Genomic DNA, 12,012 nt, shown 5'->3' with positions numbered 1-12,012 from the left:
AGAAAACCCATCAGTTACATAAAAAGAAAGAAAACAGGATGCTGACGAATCTGGCTACTTTGTCAAGCTCTGGTTTTTCTGTAAAAGCACCTACCTTCCTCCAGAATTTTCTAAGAGACTGTCTTTCCCAAGTAAGAATTGCAAATGGAACCAGAAACATTTGCAAAGTGAAACTAGGAGTTAGTGTGGGTTAGTTTAAAAAATACAGGAACACCGAGTGAGTATCCAATTTGGAGTTAGACAAATAAACGAGAACAGAATCATTGCCACAGTAACCTGGGCCTGGAAAGCATCGAGAGAGACTTGAGTACATTACGTTTTCTTTATAGCCTTCTCTGCAACCTACGTTGTTACAGTCTGATATAATGTTTCCTTTTGGAAGATAGTCAGATGTGCTTTTCTGATTTGTCCTCAGATTGCCTTTCAAGTTGTCTTAAAAAGCCAAAGACCCTTTTCAACACATTCAGGCAAATGAATCGTTTATAAGATTTTATACTGCTAATAAAATCTCATTGACTCGCTTTTCCTCTGGCTTGAATGTGAGTCCCTTCAGTTCCTCCTTGCAAGGAGCCCCTTGAAGGTATATAAAAACATTACACAGCCCATCACGTGTCAGCCAAGTGTCTGCAGGAAACTGCCCAAGCAGAAAGTCCCTGGTATGGACATCTATAGATTGTGCTTGATGGTGAACAAAAAAATCTACAAAAAGAATTTTAGAAAAAGATGTGGCATGTTTTGTGGAAGATTCATTTATAATTATGAGCCATTAAAGGGCTTAATAATTATTACTGTTATTAGTAATAATGCTATCTGAGTGACCACTCACTACAACTCAGTCACCTAGAAAAGTCCTGTCTGCCTCTTATCTAATTACTACTTTGAGCTTTTATCTGTAACACAAATTAATGTGATTTTATCAACTTTTTGGGTTTTAGGGCATATTAGGTGACAACTGAAACATCAGAAATTCTGAGAAGGATTAAAGTTGTGAAGCTTCTTTTGAATAACAAAAGTTATTCCTTGTAATTAGTGTTGAATCTCTTTAATAAAAATTTTTAAAGACTGAGGTTTTAATAGTAATAGTAACAATGGAAGTTCCTATGTAACTAAGGCTGCATTTGCATCAGGAACAAGGAGGTAATTTGCCCTTAATTTCAGATCCATCTTAATAATTACTAGCTCTTGATGTAGAAGTGCCTCCATTTTACAAAGGGAAATTAAGGCTTAGTGAATTTAATGTTCACAAAGATGGTTGGTCAGTAGGAAAATATACTACCTTATATCAGGACTAAGGGCAAAGTTACCCTTAGACTATATTGCTGATTTGTGTGCCCATGCCTCTGTGTGAGTGTGTGTGTGTGTGTGTGTGTGTGTGTGTGTGTATGCCCACACTGTGTGAAACAAATGAGAGCGCTTCACAATGAGAACATCTGAACCCAGAGTATTGAATGTGATATAGTTTAAGACCTTGCAAAGACTGAGGTCAGCCTAGAATAGCCTGTGCCCTGATTGACTCAGGAGAACGGTTTCCAAACCCCTAGCATCGAGCCCCTGCCTTCCTTTCCCCTGTGACTGAGTGCTTGGGAGGGAAACCCTCCCGATTTTACCTGTCTTTCTGCTGTTTATACGTGTTATTTTTTTTTTAAAACATAAAACATGTGGATTATCTCTCTCTGGTATTTTGAAGCTTCCTACAGGACATGGCTTTGTCATAAAGGATTGCAGGCAAACCTGGCTGTTAGCAATTTCCCACTCTAGCTTCTGTTTTAGGGGTGCTGTAGCTAGACTAGCAGGATTTGGATGTATGTGGTACGGGGCGGGCTAAGCAGAGTTGGGGAGACTAGTCAGACTAGCCAACACTAGCAGTGTTTTCTGTTAGACGCATTTGACTTACCCTGGCTTGAGGCACTTTGGATATATACCTACAGTGTGTACTCTTCAACTGATGATGAATAAGAAATTGTATTAACAAACACTGGGTCATTTGCATGACTGGAAAAGATCATACCCCACCCACTCCCATTTCCCACTTCTCCCCACTGATTCTCCCTGTACCCATTCCCCCACACTCATTCCCTGTACACTAACCCCACACACCCACCCCACACAGACCTATTTCCCATACACCTACCCCACATATAACCCCCATATCCCACAAATACTTACCCACTCCTATTCCCCATACACCTACAAACCCACCCCCACAGATAAAAATAAATCCTAAAAAAAGAAGCTCACTGCTGTAGTTCATAAATACAATGATTTTTTCCACATCATCCTTCTGGTTGAAAGTTGAAGGAGAAACTGTCATTCTTGTGGTGGGTCAGTTACCTCAGGGCCTTGAATGAATAGAGATCAGACAAGCAGTAAATGCCTGCTTATTTATGCCCTAAGCTTAACTTGGGTTGAAAATTATGTGTCTGGATAATTCAGGTCAAAAAATCAAAATCAAATATATATATATTTGACATATATGTATATATACATATGTATATGTATATATGTATATTTGCAGGCAGATAGATATCAATCATATGTATATAATTGATAGACAGATATCACAAGAAGATCCATTTTTCAGTTACACATGGATTTATACTCTAAATTCATACACATATAAATATATTTGAAAAATTATCAACCCCCAAAAGATATCTATCTATCATCTGTCAGTATGTCTATCTATCATCTGTTTGTCTGTCTGTTTGCCTGTCCATCTATCTTCTATCATCTATCTGTCTATTTGTCTATCATCTGTCAGTCTGTCTATCATCTATCTGTCTATCTATCTATCATCTGTCAGTCTGTCAGTCTGTCTATCATCTATCTGTCTATGTATCTATGTATCTACATATCTGTCTGTCTGTCTATCTGTCTATCTTCTGTCAGTCTGTCTATTATCTATCTGTCTATGTATCTATGTATCTACATATCTGTCTGTCTATCTGTCTATCGTCTATCATCTATCAATCTGTCTGTTGGTCTATCTTCTGTCATCTATCAGTCTGTCTATCTATCTATCTATCTATCTATCTATCTATCTATCTATCATCTCATTTCTTCCTACTGTGTGCATATGGTGGTGGGGCTGGAAAGCCTCACTTGGCACAGAGTGCATATGGAAGTCAGTGAACTTCTTTCTCCTCCTGTGTGTGTTGTGGGGATCAAGTTCAGACTGTCAGACTTGGCAACAAGCTACTTTACCAACCATCTCACTCATCCTTTTCATGACATTTTAATAAAATGCTTTCATGAAGTCAATCTGTAGATGAGGTGACAAGATGAAAATATTCGCTGAGCTAGAACTCACATTATAGGTCAAGATTCATGGACTGGATGGCTGTACAGAGGCAGAGTTTAGGCTTCATTTGTTTCTTCTAAAATTTGTTTTATTTCTCAAAGGATTTGAGTAGCTTAAAACACATACAGATATATTGAGAACATCAAAGAAATTTTAAAGAGGAAAATAGTAAGTAAATAAAAATTAGAAGAACAAAGCTGAACTCACAGCAGAATTAAGTAGAGAGTTTGGGGATACCCATGCCTCTGCACCTGCTTGCAAATTTCTCTTTATAGAAAGGTAAGCGCTAGGGCTACAGAGATGGCTTAGAGGTTGAGCACACTGGCAGTTCTTCCAGAGGTCCGGGGTTCAATGCCCAGCAAACACATGGCAGCTCACAACTGTCTGTAACTCCAGACCCGTGGGATCTGATGCCCTCTTCTGGCCCCCCTGGGCACCAGTAATGCAAGTGATGGACAGACATGCATGCACACAAGACACAATCCTCTTATAATAAATCTAAAACATTTAATACCTACCCACCCACATGCATGCATGCACATGTGCACATACAGGAGTGAAGGGCAAGAGCTAACACTCTTGAGTTAACTATACTGGATATCTATGGCATTCAAGTTGCCAAGCGAATAGAGGCATCACTGGGCATTCCAGTGTAATTTTTAACAAGTGGATTATGGCATTGGTCTGAAGAGCACAGCCTGCTTTACTTGTTCTTAAACAAGATCTGGCCAGACACAAAGTCCAGAGACTGTCAGGATTTTAGTGAAAACACCAAGTGGGACTAATTAATTTCCTTTTTATCTCTCCAACAGACTGCATTTGAGAGTTTCCTCTGGAAACCATATTGTGAGGCACTGAGCACAGAGGCACATAAACCTCATGAGCCATGATGCACTTGATTGCATCAGACATTTCTTTGTCAGAAGGACCGGCAGCAAAGTGGTTGCCTGGTGGAAGCCTTGCTGGGAACCACCCCCGCTCCCTCACATGTCTCTCTGTGGCTCAACCATTCAGCTACCAGGCTGGTGGGTCTCTGGATGCCACCTGTGATTACACTGGAGAGAAGCACTCTGTGTGCCTGCTGTGCATCCAGCAGGCAACTGCTTATTATTGTTGTGGATGCCATTATCATTAATTTTGAATGCATTAGGAGGGAGGAGGGGATGAGGAGGAGCATCATGAAAGGGTGGGGATGATTGTATGCTGGGGCTGAGGGATGCCAGCTGGAGAGGAGAAGCATTTTAAAGAGGAGAATGGAGAGGGAAAGGGAGAGAAATAGGGGAACCTCATGGAAGAGAAGCAAGTTTGAATAGTAGAATCAGAGACAGAAATCAATGTGACATTTTCATTGTCCTAATGCGACCTGACTGTTGCCGGGTAAATGCCAGCTTGTTCATTTCTGAGAGGCTGGAGGAGCAGAAGCAAGAAGGCATTTGAGGTCTCTGTCTCCATCACTCCTCGGTGACTCTGACCTCTGAGACCAGAAGGTAGCTGAGGCTGCTGCTGAACCAAGCCTGCTGGAGGAGGGAGCGACTCCCTGTGTTGGTGACTCATTCTGGCACCAGCTCGACCTTATGGAACTAATTTAGCCGCACTGGGCTGAACCTAGTCATAATTAATAACAGGATATCTGTTTATATATAAGGGCCAAGTGTTACCAACAAAGGAAGTGGCCGGCGGAAAGAGACAAAGGGAAAAATAAGTGTTTGGGGGTAGTGGTTTCTTGTAGGTCATCCTATGAAGCAGGTGGAGGGCTTGTAGATATATTCATACAGAAGTGCAGCCAAAAGGAACCAATGTTTCCATCCTTATTAGGGCCCAGTTCGGAGCCTTTGCCATGTAACTCACGTAGCTTCTGTACAGGCCTGTGCAGCAGCTGTTATTATCCCCCAGCAGAGGCTGGGAAAATAGCCTGCTTGGTATAAGCTTTAATAAGGTTTGAGCTGGGCCAACATGACTTGAATCCTAACATGTCTTGACCTGCAAAGTCACCATAAAATCATGGTTACACGCAGAAGAGTTGGCTTGCCTGTGTATTTAAAAGCTAGTTGTCACGACTTTCTACTGGACTCGTTATCAATTTATAGGCTGTACCTTAGTTCTAAAATCTCAATGTATCAATTGGTCCTTCAGCCTTATAAAACACTGAATGATTTTGTGGTCCAAAGAAGGTGAAAGCAAATGGACTTTGAAAGGAGAGAAAACCTTGAAAAAAATTCTTTTTCAGACAATGTCTCATTTTGTAACCTAGTCTGGGAACTCAGTTATGTTCCTATTCTCATATATACATATATATTCATATATATATAATAATTATTTGTTAGAAAGCATCTCCTAACCCATCTTCCCTGATATAACCAATTCATAGCCTCCATGTGCCAGGCACAGTTCTAAGCCTTTTGTCTCTGTCTTCTCATCATAAAATCCATGAAAACAACTTTTTTTATTTGATAGAAGAGTAAACTATACTTAACAAAGACACAGAAAGGTTGGAAAACTTGCAATGGCTATGGCACAAATGGGATTTTTATTTAAGTATTTACCTTTTATTGCTCAACTCATTTGGCCTGCTGTCTGCCTTCTTTTGGAAATTTAATCTTTACAGATTGCGACAAATGCATTTGCAATGTAGCCAGAAAATGCAAAGAACAATAGTCAGACTTTCAAAGAAAAAATGTATTCCTTCATTACGAGAGTCATAAATGTTGGAGAGATACGATTTCAAAGTAATAATATGGTAGAAGACCTGAATGCATGAAGGTAAAAAAAAAATGAACCCAATTCAGTAAATTCTATTTTTTTCTCAGTAACAAATCATTTTATGAGTGGGGTTTGACAAACTGTCCCTAACATTAAAGAGAACATAATAACCAAGAATAGTCAGCTTTACACTGAAAAGGAATCATAGTGGCAGATTTTCCCACTTACATATTATAATTTCCATAAGTCTATGTGAAGAGAAACTGTGAAAATTGACAAAGGATTTCACAGGGCAAAGGAAAACAGTATGGGATTAAAAATTCAATTTATTTATTTAACAAGGGTGGCAGAGTTTTAGTGGAAACAGGATGAACAATTAAACTAATGACACATGACAATTTTAGTCATTAATTTGAAAACCCATGTCTATGCTTATACAAATTGAGCCCTAGGTTGACACAGGGCCTGTCTGTCTGTCCATGTGTCTGTCCATCTGTAGTCTGTCAGTCAGTCTGCCTATTTTTCTGTCTACCTACCTACCTACCTACCTACCTACCTACCTACCTACCTACCTACCTATTGAAGGAAAGTTTTATGTGCCCCAGGCTGGTTTTGTTCTTGCTGTATAGTTGAGACTGGGTTTACTTCCTGACTCTCCTGCCTCCACCTCCTCTGAATGAAGAGTCCAGGTGTGTACCGCCCCCATTGCTTTATGCAATGCTAGGGATCAAACACAAGGCCTTGTGTGTTGGGGGTTGGTTTGATGATTCTGTGTATTCAAATGCTAAACACTGGCCTCCAGGGTCTGGTTGCCTACCATGAAGAGATCCACAGGTTCACAAAGTGGTGCTATGGAAACCCTGCTCCCCAATTTAAAGTTAGTAGATTAATTAAAATCTAGAGCCTGTGATTGGACAGTATGGAGAGAAAGGCGGGACTTGAGGATCGAGTGAGGAGTCTCAGGGGAGACTAAGAGGAGAAGGAAGGAGACCAAGAGAGGAGGAGGCAGCCATGAGAGGAGATGGACCGTGAGTGGGTGACCAGGAGAAATAGCAAGTAGCAGGGCATGTGGCTGGGATGTCTGTTAGACTAGCTCCGAACCTGCCCAATCTAGGCTTACAGCCTCAAATCAAATACCAGGCTAGTTAGAGTATGGAACTTATTTTATACTTGTGCATATTAGAAAGCTCTCTAGTAACTGAGCTCCAGCCCCAGCCATTCAAGATCTGAACTTAAAAAAAAAATTAAGAATGTAGGAGAAATGTGGGAAAATAGTATTGTTACTTACTATGGTAACAATACAATATTAGTTTATGAGATGTTGCTTACATATGTTGCAAAAGCTCAAACTGTTATGAAGAGTGTTAATATTTGATCACAACCTTCCCATAAGATAGCAGGAACAATGAGAAAAGAAGACCCAAGCTTAAGAAGTCATTTTATACACAGCTGTAAAAGGATTAGTATCAAACATATATGTAGAATATCTACGAAATTAATGATGGTAAAGGCAGAGCCGTGTAGAAGGCAAGGCAATGACCATGAAATAATTTGTAGAACTAGAAACTGAACGCTAATTTAAAAGCAGATTCCCATGACATGTGTGGTGGAGAAAGCCACAGTGCTGATGACACGTGCTGAGGAGGCTGTGGCTGCAGTAACCGAGGATGGGAGGTAACCCAACAATTATGCTGTCAGGGAGAACCCATGTTTAGAAGGTGGCACAAACTTACTTATCCTCTGACACTCTGCTGTGGGTCTGCGTACACAAATAAAATTTGCAGGAGTCAACAAAAGGCACCCTACAAAAACATTTCATTTGCTTTTTAAGTAGTTTTTAAATTCATTCTTTGGCAATTTCATTCATGTATGGCATGTACCCTAGTCAAATCCACCCCTAGCTCCCTGGTCCTCTCTCCCAACAACAACAACAACAAAATTTTTAAAAAGAAAAAAATAGTTTAAAGTATATAAGTATATATTTACAAATGCGCATTTACGAATACATCCTATAATATCCATTTATATATTTTGGTGTAATTAGATGATATGGTATCTATTTATATATTTATAATTTATAATTTAGGTCATATTTAAATATATAAGACATATATTTTAAAATATTTGAAGCAATGGTATAGTTTCTTTATGAAGTTTTTTTCCAAAGCTTATTGAGAACGATACTAAGGTGTGAATGAACTGAACTGGAGAAAATAAAATCGTTGGGCTGGGGATGCAGCCCAGGGGTAAAGCTCTTGCCACACAGTGTGAGAACCTGAACTGGGATACGCAGCAAGGCAGTTGGCTCATAGTGTCGGCATAGGGGAAGCGGAGAACTAAAGAACTCTGGGTTCAAGTGAGAGACCCTGCCTCAGCGTACAAGGAGAGCCATTGAGAAAGACGCACACACACACACACACACACACACACACACACACACACACACACACTTCTGCACATATGCATTCTTATCCATACACACATGAACACATGTACACAACATGTGCACATATTGTACAAACACATGCAAAGTGATCATGAAGTAGGGTGTGTTAGAATTTTGGCCTTTAAATTAAATGTTTGGTTCCTCCTCTTCTGCTTCCGGCTGCCTTTGGTTTTGGTTGTCCTGTTTTGGGATCCAGAGCAGGGAATCTAGCAATCAACTCTCTGACGTGCCTTAATGATCTTCTATTCTTGAATGCAGAAGGCTCCCTCAGTGAATTGAACGCTAATGAACTGGAGCTTTGGTGCAAGAAGATAGTTTATATAAAGCCCCACCACCCTACACACACACACACACACACACACACACACACACACACACACAGACACACACACACACACACACACGCACAAACACACACAGACACACGCATGCATGGACACATGCACTCACACACAAAGGGTCTCACTATTTGCTCTGACTGTCCTAGAACTCACCAGGCTGGCCTCAAACACTCAGAGATCTGACTGCCTCTGCCTTCCAAGTGCTACAATTAAAGGTGTGTACCACCATACCTGTATGCCTTCAAAACTTTTAAAGGAGACACTTTAAGCTTTGTGAGCTCTTCTGGGAATGAAATATCCTTAAGGCAACAGCTGTGTGCAAAAGGAAAGAGATGAGGAAGGCAGGGAGTGCCTGGGACCAGCCTGGGACAGCCTGGGACAGCCTGGGACAGCCTGGGACAGCCTGGGACCAGCCTGGGACAGCCTGGGACAGCCTGGGACAGCCTGGGAAGGCCTGGGATAGCCTGGGACAGCCTGGGACAGCCTGGGACAGCCTGGGAAGGGCCTGTGCGGGGCATGCACATGTTAGGGCTGAAAAAGGTCATGAGGAGAATTTGCTTCTGATGAATGAGGAGGGGGGCTGCATGTCAGAGAGGAAAAAAAGGGAAGAGGAAAAAACTGTGACCTAGGAAAATAAAGTGCATTCTGTCCACGGCTTGTGGGCATTTTAGTGCCAGCCACAATGGATTTCCAGGGTGTGACTCACTGGAAGGCTGCAGGGAGAGAATGACCGGCATTGCAGGTGAAACTAGAGAGGATGGCAGATGGGTGTGGGAAGAAGGAAATCTTGACATGTGCCACTGCACCAGGAGAGTCACTGAGTGTGGAGGTCTCCTGACTGCAAAGGGTTCGTTAAGACTCAATGGTCTACTGCATTCAGCCCGGAGAGCTCACAGTGACAGCTCAGTTGTCAAATTAGAAAAGACAATCCTCCTGAACACATTCTTCCTACTAAAACAAGAGCCAATTTAAAAAAAAAATGAATAAATGCAACTGAAGTATATAATGGGAAAGGGTTCTAAATGCATCGCAAGTAAAAATATCAGAGGGGAAGACATTTCAATGAGTCTCCAGCTGGAATTTGTATACTAAAACAAGGGCCTGAGCTTGGTGGAAGCATTTCCATAAACAGTGCTTACGAGGGAGAGTTCTATGTGCAAGGTCGCATTGTGGAGCCCTGGCTGGCTTCAGACTCAGAGATCCGTCTGGCTCTGCATCTGGAGTGCTGGGAAAGGTGACCACCACCATGTCTGGACAAGATGGACTTTTTTTTTTTAAAACCAAACTATGGCATTATTTCCTTCCTTTCTAGAATAAAAAATTGTCCAAGATGTAGGTTCTATAATAATAAAAAATTTTACCACCCTGAAACGCCTGATCCTGTCTGATCTCGGAAGCTAAGCAGGGTCGGGCCTGGTTAGTACTTGGATGGGAGACAGCCTGGGAATACCGGGTGCTTTAGGAAAAAAAAAGAATAAAAAATTTAGAAAGAATAATAAAAATAAAAATAAGAATGTATGGAAAAATTGATAATTGAGTTTATTGAGGAAAATACTAATCTTTCTGCAGGACAGATATGAGTATGGACTTAATGTATTTTTGGCTATTTATAAATGTTTTGAGTCATATTAAGCACCAACATGTGTCAATATGAGGGAAGTAAAATTCTATATTCTTAATGCCTGAGAGTTGATACGAGAGAAGTACATAGATCTCATGTGCCTGGGGATGCTCCCATAGGCAGGTGCGGAGTCAGGAATCACCTAAACATACATGCTCATGCAGATGACACTCAGGTAACAGGGCATAGCTTCCAGTATATATATTCTAAGCTGAAAACAAGGTCACAGATGTATTGAACATGTCCAACCTATGTTATAGCCAAGCAATTTAGATCACTGTAGACTGCCAGCTGTCTGACTGGTGGCTGTGGCCCTCTGCTTCAAGGTCTTGTAAGTAGATAGGTGGTATTGAGTCTCATAGTAGGGGGTCAGTCAAAAAGGACTGTATGTTCAGATTTCTCGGTTTCAACTTCCATCTCTGGTGGCAAGAATGTATCTTCTTTCAAGGTACTGGGAAGGCATGTTTCACACAAACGTGTGTGTGTGTGTGTGTGTGTGTGTGTGTGTGTGTGTGTGTGTGTGGAAGGCAAAGAGAATCTTTTATTTATACTGCCTCTTTTTCAAGTAACTGAGTTCAAAATGGTCCTTATGTTAAAGTGACATATTCTAATCAGCATTCACCAAACATTATTCTAGATTTTTGGGATAAAAATTCCCAATTTAGCATTCTGAAATAATTATGCAATCCTTTATACATTAAATAATTAATTGTATAATAACATGATTACATTTTGCTTTTGCATGATGCTTTACATCATCACACGATGCTTTAGAAAGTGATATTGTGCACATGTAACTTGTGTAGCTTGGTCTTCCTGTGGGACTCCTCACAGTGGAGCAGGGCCGTCTCTGACTCTGTGGCCTGCCTTTGCACCCTTTCCTCCTACTGAGCTGCCTCATCTAGCCTCAGTAGGAGATGCATCTATCCTACTGCAACTTGATATGCCAAGGCTGATTGATATCCATGGGAGGCCTCCTCTTTTCTGAAGAGAAAGGAAAGAGGAGTTGATGGAGGGAGGGTGGAAGGGGAAGGGCCAGGAGGCAAGGAGGGAGGGGAAACTGCAATTGAGATGTTAAGTAAATTAATTAATTAATTAAAAACGGAAGTGCTACTGTGATACCAGTAAGTCCCACAATAATTGGGAAAAGATGGCTGGGCACGTCTGCTTCCGTGGAATGGGAAGTGCCATGGGGTAGGATTCTGTGGTAGGGAAATCTTCATGAGAAGATAATTCCTGAGCAAGAACTTTAGGGAAGGCCGAGATAGACTGATGATTGGCGAATATGCCGTATAGAGATGGGTGTCGATCAGTGCTATCACAGTGATCCAGGTAATGGAGGATCTTCACAGCAGGTGGCAGGCATGAATGAAGTGAGAGGTAACCAGGATCTAGAAATACTTTTTAGCAGTTTTTTTTTCTGTTACCTACTATTTGGAGATTCAGTTACCTAGGGTAAATTATAGTAAGAAAAAAAAACCTAAGGGTATTTTGTTTGTGTTTTGACAGTTTTGTGCATCTATATAAAGTTGTTGAGTGTGTTCACCCTATTCCGTTTCCTATCCCCTTCCCACTCCCCCAGAGCCTCTTCTTCCCAGCGAGC

The 12,012-nt window shown here is 41.1% G+C and overlaps 1 pseudogene; it reads left to right on the top strand.

Moving 5' to 3' along the window:
* The first annotated feature begins 10,135 nt into the window (after positions 1-10,135).
* On the top strand, positions 10,136-10,253 carry LOC116100218 (annotated as a pseudogene).
* Positions 10,254-12,012: the final 1,759 nt, after the last annotated feature.

This window comes from Mastomys coucha, unplaced genomic scaffold (assembly GCF_008632895.1).
Source record: "Mastomys coucha isolate ucsf_1 unplaced genomic scaffold, UCSF_Mcou_1 pScaffold20, whole genome shotgun sequence".
NCBI lineage: Eukaryota > Metazoa > Chordata > Mammalia > Rodentia > Muridae > Mastomys > Mastomys coucha.
The sequence above is the reverse complement of the archived record's forward strand: the minus strand, read 5'-3'. Positions and strand labels throughout refer to the sequence as shown.